This window comes from Dendropsophus ebraccatus, chromosome 2 (genome assembly GCF_027789765.1).
Source record: "Dendropsophus ebraccatus isolate aDenEbr1 chromosome 2, aDenEbr1.pat, whole genome shotgun sequence".
Taxonomy (NCBI): Eukaryota; Metazoa; Chordata; class Amphibia; order Anura; family Hylidae; genus Dendropsophus; species Dendropsophus ebraccatus.
The window spans coordinates 219,353,914-219,366,438 of NC_091455.1; the positions used below are offsets into that span (position 1 = coordinate 219,353,914).

The 12,525-nt window shown below is 55.4% G+C and overlaps 1 protein-coding gene across 2 annotated transcripts in view; it reads right to left on the reverse strand.

Annotated features, from left to right (window-relative positions):
* Window positions 1-12,525, reverse strand: part of SMARCD3 (SWI/SNF related BAF chromatin remodeling complex subunit D3) — a 201,957-nt gene that overhangs the window by 108,707 nt on the left and 80,725 nt on the right. The window lies entirely within an intron of this gene.

The following is a 12,525-nucleotide window of genomic DNA, read 5'->3' on the forward strand; positions in this document are numbered from 1 at the left end:
GAGTGCCCTCCCCGGGGCAGATCCGCTGTCACCCCCCCAGCTAGAGAGTGCCCTCCCCGGGGCAGATCCACTGTCACCCCCCCAGTTAGAGAGTGCCCTCCCCGGGGCAGATCCGCTGTCACCCCCCCAGCTAGAGAGTGCCCTCCCCGGGGCAGATCCGCTGTCACCCCCCCAGCTAGAGAGTGCCCTCCCCGGGGCAGATCCACTGTCACCCCCCCCAGCTACAGAGTGCCCTCCCGGGGCAGATCCGCTGTCACCCCCCAGCTAGAGAGTGCCCTCCCCGGGGCAGATCCGCTGTCACCCCCCCAGCTAGAGAGTGCCCTCCCCGGGGCAGATCCGCTGCCATCCCCCCAGCTAGAGAGTGCCCTCCCCGGGGCAGATCCGCTGACACCCCCCCAGCTAGAGAGTGCCCTCCCCGGGGCAGATGCGCTGTCACCCCCCCAGCTACAGAGTGCCCTCCCCGGGGCAGATCCACTGTCACCCCCCCAGCTAGAGAGTGCCCTCCCCGGGGCAGATCCGCTGTCACCCCCCCAGCTAGAGAGTGCCCTCCCCGGGGCAGATCCGCTGCCATCCCCCCAGCTAGAGAGTGCCCTCCCCGGGGCAGATCCGCTGTCACCCCCCCAGCTAGAGAGTGCCCTCCCCGGGGCAGATCCGCTGTCACCCCCCCCCCCCCTGTTAGAGAGTGCCCTCCCCCGGGGCAGATCCGCTATCACCCCCCCCCCCCGTTAGAGAGTGCCCTCCCCGGGGCAGATCCGCTATCACCCCCCTCCCCTGTTAGAGAGTGCCCTCCCCGGGGCAGATCCGCTATCACCCCCCCCTGTTAGAGAGTGCCCTCCCCGGGGCAGATCCGCTATCACCCCCCCCCCTGTTAGAGAGTGCCCTCCCCGGGGCAGATCCGCTATCACCCCCCCCCTGTTAGAGAGTGCCCTCCCCGGGACAGATCCGCTATCACCCCCCCTGTTAGAGAGTGCCCTCCCCGGGGCAGATCCGCTGTCACCCCCCGTTAGAGTGCCCTCCCCGGGGCAGATCCGCTATCACCCCCCCCCTGTTAGAGAGTGCCCTCCCCGGGACAGATCCGCTATCACCCCCCCTGTTAGAGAGTGCCCTCCCCGGGGCAGATCCGCTGTCACCCCCCGTTAGAGAGTGCCCTCCCCGGGGCAGGATCCGCTGTCACCCCCCCAGCTAGAGAGTGCCCTCCCTGGGGCAGATCCGCTATCACCCCCCCTGTTAGAGAGTGCCCTCCCCGGGGCAGATCCGCTATCACCCCCCCCCCCCCCCTGTTAGAGAGTGCCCTCCCCGGGGCAGATCCGCTGTCACCCCCCCCTGTTAGAGAGTGCCCTCCCCGGGGCAGATCCGCTGTCACCCCCCCAGCTAGAGAGTGCCCTCCCCGGGGCAGATCCGCTATCAGCCCCCCCCTGCTAGAGAGTGCCTTCCCCGGGGCAGATCCGCTATCACCCCCCTGTTTAGAGAGTGCCCTCCCCGGGGCAGATCCGCTGTCACCCCCCGTTAGAGAGTGCCCTCCCCGGGGCAGATCCGCTATCACCCCCCCCCTGTTAGAGAGTGCCCTCCCCGGGACAGATCCGCTATCACCCCCCCTGTTAGAGAGTGCCCTCCCCGGGGCAGATCCGCTGTCACCCCCCGTTAGAGAGTGCCCTCCCCGGGGCAGATCCGCTGTCACCCCCCCAGCTAGAGAGTGCCCTCCCTGGGGCAGATCCGCTATCACCCCCCCTGTTAGAGAGTGCCCTCCCCGGGGCAGATCCGCTATCACCCCCCCCCCCCCCCCCTGTTAGAGAGTGCCCTCCCCGGGGCAGATCCGCTGTCACCCCCCCTGTTAGAGAGTGCCCTCCCCGGGGCAGATCCGCTGTCACCCCCCCAGCTAGAGAGTGCCCTCCCCGGGGCAGATCCGCTATCAGCCCCCCCCTGCTAGAGAGTGCCTTCCCCGGGGCAGATCCGCTATCAGCCCCCCCCTGTTAGAGAGTGCCCTCCCCGGGGCAGATCCGCTGTCACCCCCCCAGCTAGAGAGTGCCCTCCCCGGGGCAGATCCGCTGTCACCCCCACTGCGGTACCCCGCACCTGGAGAGCAGGCAGTCACCTCTCCAATCTACTGTCCCTGCAAAGCGGAGTGCTCCCCCCGGACCGGCCGCTCTCTCTCCCCGGGACCGCTCTCTCCTCTCCCCGGCCGCTCTGTGTCCCCTCACTCTCCCGCTCTCCTCAGCAGGGATGTCAGTATGGCGGGGTCTCCGGGGCTGCACTCAGGGCCTCACTCTCCTCCCTCCAGCTGCTGAATTCCTTCCACTGATAGCCGGGAATAGTAACCGAGACCTCCGACCCAGCTGTCTCTGTCTGTCTCTGCCGGCAGCTGTCTCTGTCTGTCTGTCTCTGTCTGTCTGTCTCTGTCTGTCTCTGTCTGTCTCTCACCATCAGACCCCTCTACCACCCCCCACAGGCAGAACATATATCCACATACAGCCAGTATACAGGAACACACAGTATATACTGCATGGACCCCCATATACCACAGGACCCCCGGAAGGACACAGTATACACTACCCACCATATACCACAGGACCCCCGGAAGGACACAGTATACACTACCCACCATATACCACAGGACCCCCGGAAGGACACAGTATACACTACCCACCATATACCACAGGACCCCCGGAAGGACATAGTATACACTACCCACCATATACCACAGGACCCCCGGAAGGATACAGTATACACTACCCACCATATACCACAGGACCCCCGGAAGGATACAGTATACACTACCCACCATATACCACAGGACCCCCCGGAAGGATACAGTATACACTACCCACCATATACCACAGGACCCCCGGAAGGACATAGTATACACTACCCACCATATACCACAGGACCCCCGGAAGGATACAGTATACACTACCCACCATATACCACAGGACCCCCCGGAAGGACACAGTATACACTACCCACCATATACCACAGGACCCCCGGAATGATACAGTATACACTACCCCCCATATACCACAGGACCCCCGGAAGGACATAGTATACACTACCCACCATATACCACAGGACCCCCGGAAGGACACAGTATACACTACCCACCATATACCACAGGACCCCCGGAAGGACATAGTATACACTACCCACCATATACCACAGGACCCCCGGAAGGACATAGTATACACTACCCACCATATACCACAGGACCCCCGGAAGGACACAGTATACACTACCCCCCATATACCACAGGACCCCCGGAAGGACACAGTATACACTACCCACCATATACCACGGGACCCCCCGGAAGGACAGAATATACACTACCCACCATATACCACAGGACCCCCGGAAGGATACAGTATACACTACCCACCATATACCACAGGACCCCCCGGAAGGATACAGTATACACTACCCACCATATACCACAGGACCCCCGGAAGGATACAGTATATACTACCCACCATATACCACAGGACCCCCGGAAGGACAGAATATACACTACCCACCATATACCACAGGACCCCCGGAAGGACACAGTATACACTACCCACCATATACCACAGGACCCCCAGAAGGACACAGTATATACACTACCCACCATATACCACAGGACCCCCGGAAGGACACAGTATACACTACCCACCATATAGCACAGGACCCCCGGAAGGACAGAATATACACTACCCACCATATACCACAGGACCCCCCGGAAGGACAGAATATACACTACCCCCCATATACCACAGGACCCCCGGAAGGACAGAATATACACTACCCACCATATACCACAGGACCCCCGGAAGGACAGAATATACACTACCCACCATATACCACAGGACCCCCGGAAGGATACAGTATACACTACCCACTATATACCACAGGACCCCCGGAAGGATACAGTATACACTACCCACCATATACCACAGGACCCCCGGAAGGATACAGTATACACTACCCACCATATACCACAGGACCCCCGGAAGGACACAGTATACACTACCCACCATATACCACAGGACCCCCGGAAGGACAGAATATACACTACCCACCATATACCACAGGACCCCCGGAAGGATACAGTATACACTACCCACCATATACCACAGGACCCCCCGGAAGGATACAGTATACACTACCCACCATATACCACAGGACCCCCGGAAGGACACAGTATACACTACCCACCATATACCACAGGACCCCCGGAAGGATACAGTATACACTACCCACCATATACCACAGGACCCCCGGAAGGATACAGTATACACTACCCACCATATACCACAGGACCCCGGAAGGATACGGTATACACTACCCACCATATACCACAGGTCCCCCCCGGAAGGACACAGTATACACTACCCACCATAAACCACAGGACCCCCGGAAGGATACAGTATATACTACCCCCCATATACCACAGGACCCCCGGAAAGACAGAATATACACTACCCCCCATATACCACAGGACCCCCGGAAGGATACAGTATACACTACCCCCCATATACCACAGGACCCCGGAAGGACACAGTATACACTACCCACCATATACCACAGGACCCCGGAAGGACACAGTATACACTACCCCCATATACCACAGGACCCCCGGAATGGATACAGTATACACTACCCCCCATATACCACAGGACCCCCGGAAGGACAGAATATACACTACCCCCCATATACCACAGGACCCCCGGAAGGACACAGTATACACTACCCACCATATACCACAGGACCCCCGGAAGGACACAGTATACACTACCCCCCATATACCGCAGGACCCCCGGAAGGACAGAATATACACTACCCACCATATACCACAGGACCCCCGGAAGGATACAGTATACACTACCCACCATATACCACAGGACCCCCGGAAGGATACAGTATACACTACCCACCATATACCACAGGACCCCCGGAAGGACACAGTATACACTACCCACCATATACCACGGGACCCCCCGGAAGGATACAGTATACACTACCCACCATATACCACAGGACCCCCGGAAGGACACAGTATACACTACCCAGCATATACCACAGGACCCCCGGAAGGATACAGTATACACTACCCACCATATACCACAGGACCCCCGGAAGGACACAGTATACACTACCCAGCATATACCACAGGACCCCCGGAAGGATACAGTATACACTACTCACCATATACCACAGGACCCCCGGAAGGATACAGTATACACTACCCACCATATCCCACAGGACCCCCGGAAGGACACAGTATACACTACCCCCCATATACCACAGGACCCCCGGAAGGATACAGTATACACTACCCCCCATATACCACAGGACCCCCAGAAGGACACAGTATACACTACCCACCATATACCACAGGAACCCCCGGAAGGATACAGTATACACTACCCACCATATACCACAGGACCCCCGGAAGGACACAGTATACACTACCCACCATATACCACAGGACCCCCGGAAGGATACAGTATACACTACCCACCATATACCACAGGAACCCCCGGAAGGATACAGTATACACTACCCACCATATACCACAGGACCCCCGGAAGGACACAGTATACACTACTCACCATATACCACAGGACCCCCGGAAGGATACAGTATACACTACCCACCATATCCCACAGGACCCCCGGAAGGACACAGTATACACTACCCCCCATATACCACAGGGACCCCCGGAAGGTACAAGTATACACTACCCCCCATAGACACAGGACCCCCCAGAAGGACACAGTATACACTACCCACCATATACCACAGGACCCCCGGAAGGACACAGTATACACTACCCACCATATACCACAGGAACCCCCGGAAGGAGACAGTATACACTACCCCACCATATACCCACAGGACCCCCGGAAGGACCACAGTATACACTAACCCCCTATACCACAGGACCCCAGAAGGACACAGATATACACTACCCACCATATACCACAGGACCCCCCGGAAGGACACAGTATACCTACCCACCATATACCACAGGACCCCCGGAAGGACACAGTATACACTACCCACCATATACCACAGGACCCCCCGGAAGGATACAGTATACACTACCACCATATACCCACAGGACCCCGGAAGGACAGAGTATACACTACCCACCATATACCACAGGACCCCCGGAAGGATACAGTATACACTACCCACCATAGACCACAGGGACCCCCGGAAGGATACAGTATACACTACCCACCATATACCACAGGACCCCCGGAAGGACACGAATATACACTACCCACCATATACCACAGGACCCCCGGAAGGACAGAATATACCACTACCCACCATATACCACAGGACCCCCCGGAAGGACACAGTATACACTACCCACCATATACCACAGGACCCCCGGAAGGACAGCAGTATACACTACCCACCATATACCACAGGACCCCCGGAAGGAAACAGTATACACTACCCACCATATACCACAGGGACCCCCGGAAGGACAGAATATACACTACCCACCATATACCACAGGACCCCAGGAAGGACACAGTATACACTACCACCATATACCACAGGACCCCGGGAAGGACTACAGTATACACTACCCACCATATACCACAGGACCCCCGGAAGGACACAGTATACACTTACCCACCCATATACCACAGGACCCCGGAAGGACAGAATATACACTACCCCACCATATACCACAGGACCCCCGGAAGGACTACAGTATACACTACTCACCATATACCACAGGACCCCCTGGAAGGATACAGTATACACTACCCACCCATAGGTACCACAGGACCCCCGGAAGGAAACAGTATACACATACCCACCATATACCACAGGCCACCGGAAGGACACAGTATACACTACCCACCATATACCACAGGACCCCCGGAAGGATACAGTATACACTACCCACCATTATACCACAGGACCCCGGAAGGACACAGTATACACTACCCCCCATATACCAGCAGGACCCCCGGAAGGACAGAGTATACACTACCCACCATATACCACAGGACCCCCGGAAGGACCAGAATATACACTACCCACCATATACCACAGGACCCCCGGAAGGATACCAGATATACACTACCCACCATATACCACAGGACCCCCGGAAAGGACACAGTTATACACTACCCACCATATACCACAGGACCCCCGGAAGGACACAGTATACACTACCCACCATATACCACAGGACCCCCGGAAGGACATAGTATACACTACCCACCATATACCACAGGACCCCCGGAAGGATACAGTATACACTACCCACCATATACCACAGGACCCCCGGAAGGATACAGTATACACTACCCACCATATACCACAGGACCCCCGGAAGGACACAGTATACACTACCCACCATATACCACAGGACCCCCGGAAGGATACAGTATACACTACCCACCATATACCACAGGACCCCCGGAAGGATACAGTATACACTACCCACCATATACCACAGGACCCCCAGAAGGATACAGTATACACTACCCACTATAAACCACAGGACCCCCGGAAGGACACAGTATACACTACCCACCATATACCACAGGACCCCTGGAAGGATACGGTATACACTACCCACCATATACCACAGGAGCCCCGGAAGGATACAGTATACACTACTCACCATATACCACAGGACCCCCGGAAGGATACAGTATACACTACCCACCATATACCACAGGACCCCCGGAAGGATACAGTATACACTACCCACCATATACCACAGGACCCCCGGAAGGACACAGTATACACTACCCACCATATACCACAGGACCCCCGGAAGGATACAGTATACACTACCCACCATATACCACAGGACCCCCGGAAGGACACAGTATACACTACCCACCATATACCACAGGACCCCCGGAAGGACAGAATATACACTACCCACCATATACCACAGGACCCCCGGAAGGATACAGTATACACTACCCACCATATACCACAGGACCCCCGGAAGGATACAGTATACACTACCCACCATATACCACAGGACCCCCGGAAGGACACAGTATACACTACCCACCATATACCACAGGACCCCCGGAAGGATACAGTATACACTACCCACCATATACCACAGGACCCCCGGAAGGATACAGTATACACTACCCACCATATACCACAGGACCCCCGGAAGGATACGGTATACACTACCCACCATATACCACAGGACCCCCCCGGAAGGACACAGTATACACTACCCACCATAAACCACAGGACCCCCGGAAGGATACAGTATATACTACCCCCCATATACCACAGGACCCCCGGAAAGACAGAATATACACTACCCCCCATATACCACAGGACCCCCCGGAAGGATACAGTATACACTACCCCCCATATACCACAGGACCCCCGGAAGGACACAGTATACACTACCCACCATATACCACAGGACCCCCGGAAGGACACAGTATACACTACCCCCCATATACCACAGGACCCCCGGAAGGATACAGTATACACTACCCCCCATATACCACAGGACCCCCGGAAGGACAGAATATACACTACCCCCCATATACCACAGGACCCCCGGAAGGACACAGTATACACTACCCACCATATACCACAGGACCCCCGGAAAAACACAGTATACACTACCCCCCATATACCGCAGGACCCCCGGAAGGACAGAATATACACTACCCACCATATACCACAGGACCCCCGGAAGGATACAGTATACACTACCCACCATATACCACAGGACCCCCGGAAGGATACAGTATACACTACCCACCATATACCACAGGACCCCCGGAAGGACACAGTATACACTACCCACCATATACCACGGGACCCCCCGGAAGGATACAGTATACACTACCCACCATATACCACAGGACCCCCGGAAGGACACAGTATACACTACCCAGCATATACCACAGGACCCCCGGAAGGACACAGTATACACTACCCACCATATACCACAGGACCCCCGGAAGGATACAGTATACACTACTCACCATATACCACAGGACCCCCGGAAGGATACAGTATACACTACCCACCATATCCCACAGGACCCCCGGAAGGACACAGTATACACTACCCCCCATATACCACAGGACCCCCGGAAGGATACAGTATACACTACCCCCCATATACCACAGGACCCCCAAGAGACACAGTATACACTACCCACCATATACCACAGGAACCCCCGGAAGGATACAGTACACACTACCCACCATATACCACAGGACCCCGGAAGGACACAGGATACCTACCCACTATAAACCACAGGACCCCCGGAAGGACACAGTATACACTACCCACCATATACCACAGGACCCCTGGAAGGATACGGTATACACTACCCACCATATACCACAGGAGCCCCGGAAGGATACAGTATACACTACTCACCATATACCACAGGACCCCCCGGAAGGATACCAAGTATACACTACCCACATATACCACAGGACCCCCGGAAGGATACAGTATACACTACCCACCATATACCACAGGACCCCCGGAAGGACACAGTATACACTACCCACCATATACCACAGGACCCCCGGAAGGACACAGTATACACTACCCACCATATACCACAGGACCCCCGTGAAGGACACAGTTACACTACCCACCATATACCACAGTACCCCCGGAAGGACAGAATATACACTACCCACCATATACCACAGGACCCCCGGAAGGACAGAATATACACTACCCACATATACCACAGGACCCCCGGAAGGTACAGTATACACTACCCACTATATACCACAGGACCCCCCGGAAGGACACAGTATATACCTACCACCATATACCACGGACCCCCCGGAAGGACAGAGTTAGCGCTACTCACGCACCATATACCACAGGACCCCCGGAAGGATACAGTATACACTACCCACCATATACCACAGGACCCCCGGAAGGATACAGTATACACTACCCACCATATACCACAGGACCCCCGGAAGGACACAGTATACACTACCCCCATATACCACAGGACCCCCGGAAGGACACAGTATACACTACCCACTATATACCACAGGACCCCCCGGAAGGACACAGTATACACTACCCACCATATACCACAGGACCCCCCGGAAGGACACAGTATACACTACCCAGCATATACCACAGGACCCCCGGAAGGATACAGTATACACTACCCCCCATATACCACAGGACCCCCGGAAGGATACAGTATACACTACCCACCATATACCACAGGACCCCCGGAAGGATACAGTATACACTACCCACCATATACCACAGGACCCCCGGAAGGATACAGTATACACTACTCACCATATACCACAGGACCCCCGGAAGGACACAGTATACACTACCCACCATATACCACAGGACCCCCCGGAAGGACACAGTATACACTACCCACCATATACCACGGGACCCCCCGGAAGGACAGAGTATACACTACCCACCATATACCACAGGACCCCCGGAAGGATACAGTATACACTACCCACCATATACCACAGGACCCCCGGAAGGACACAGTATACACTACCCACCATATACCACGGGACCCCCCGGAAGGACACAGTATACACTACCCACCATATACCACAGGACCCCCCGGAAGGACAGAATATACACTACCCACCATATACCACAGGACCCCCGGAAGGATACAGTATACACTACTCACCATATACCACAGGACCCCCGGAAGGATACAGTATACACTACCCACCATATACCACAGGACCCCCGGAAGGACAGAATATACACTACCCACCATATACCACAGGACCCCCGGAAGGACACAGTATACACTACCCACCATATACCACGGGACCCCCCGGAAGGATACAGTATACACTACCCACCATATACCACAGGACCCCCGGAAGGATACAGTATACACTACCCACCATATACCACAGGACCCCCGGAAGGACACAGTATACACTACCCACCATATACCACATGACCCCCGGAAGGACACAGTATACACTACCCACCATATACCACAGGACCCCCGGAAGGACACAGTATACACTACCCACCATATACCACAGGACCCCCGGAAGGACACAGTATACACTACCCCCCATATACCACAGGACCCCCGGAAGGATACAGTATACACTACCCACCATATACCACAGGACCCCCGGAAGGATACAGTATACACTACCCACCATATACCACAGGACCCCCGGAAGGATACAGTATACACTACCCACCATATACCACAGGACCCCCGGAAGGATACAGTATACACTACCCACCATATACCACAGGACCCCCGGAAGGATACAGTATACACTACCCACCATATACCACAGGACCCCCGGAAGGATACAGTATACACTACCCACCATATACCACAGGACCCCCGGAAGGACACAGTATACACTACCCACCATATACCACAGGACCCCCGGAAGGACACAGTATACACTACCCACCATATACCACGGGACCCCCCGGAAGGACAGAATATACACTACCCCCATATACCACAGGACCCCCGGAAGGACACAGTATACACTACCCACCATATACCACAGGACCCCCGGAAGGACACAGTATACACTACCCACCATATACCACATGACCCCCGGAAGGATACAGTATACACTACCCACTATATACCACAGGACCCCCGGAAGGACACAGTATACACTACCCACCATATACCACGGGACCCCCCGGAAGGATACAGTATACACTACCCACCATATACCACAGGACCCCCGGAAGGATACAGTATACACTACCCACCATATACCACAGGACCCCCGGAAGGACACAGTATACACTACCCACCATATACCACAGGACCCCCCGGAAGGATACAGTATACACTACCCACCATATACCACAGGACCCCCGGAAGGATACAGTATATACTACTCACCATATACCACAGGACCCCCGGAAGGACACAGTATACACTACCCACCATATACCACAGGACCCCCGGAAGGATACAGTATATACTACTCACCATATACCACAGGACCCCCGGAAGGACACAGTATACACTACCCACCATATACCACAGGACCCCCGGAAGGACACAGTATACACTACCCACCATATACCACAGGACCCCCGGAAGGACATAGTATACACTACCCACCATATACCACAGGACCCCCGGAAGGATACAGTATACACTACCCCCCATATACCACAGGACCCCCGGAAGGATACAGTATACACTACCCCCCATATACCACAGGACCCCCGGAAGGATACAGTATACACTACCCACCATATACCACAGGACCCCCGGAAGGATACAGTATACACTACCCACCATATACCACAGGACCCCCGGAAGGATACAGTATACACTACCCACTATATACCACAGGACCCCCGGAAGGACACAGTATACACTACCCCCCATATACCACAGGACCCCCGGAAGGATACAGTATACACTACCCCCCATATACCACAGGACCCCCGGAAGGACAGAATATACACTACCCACCATATACCACAGGACCCCCGGAAGGATACAGTATACACTACCCACCATATACCACAGGACCCCCGGAA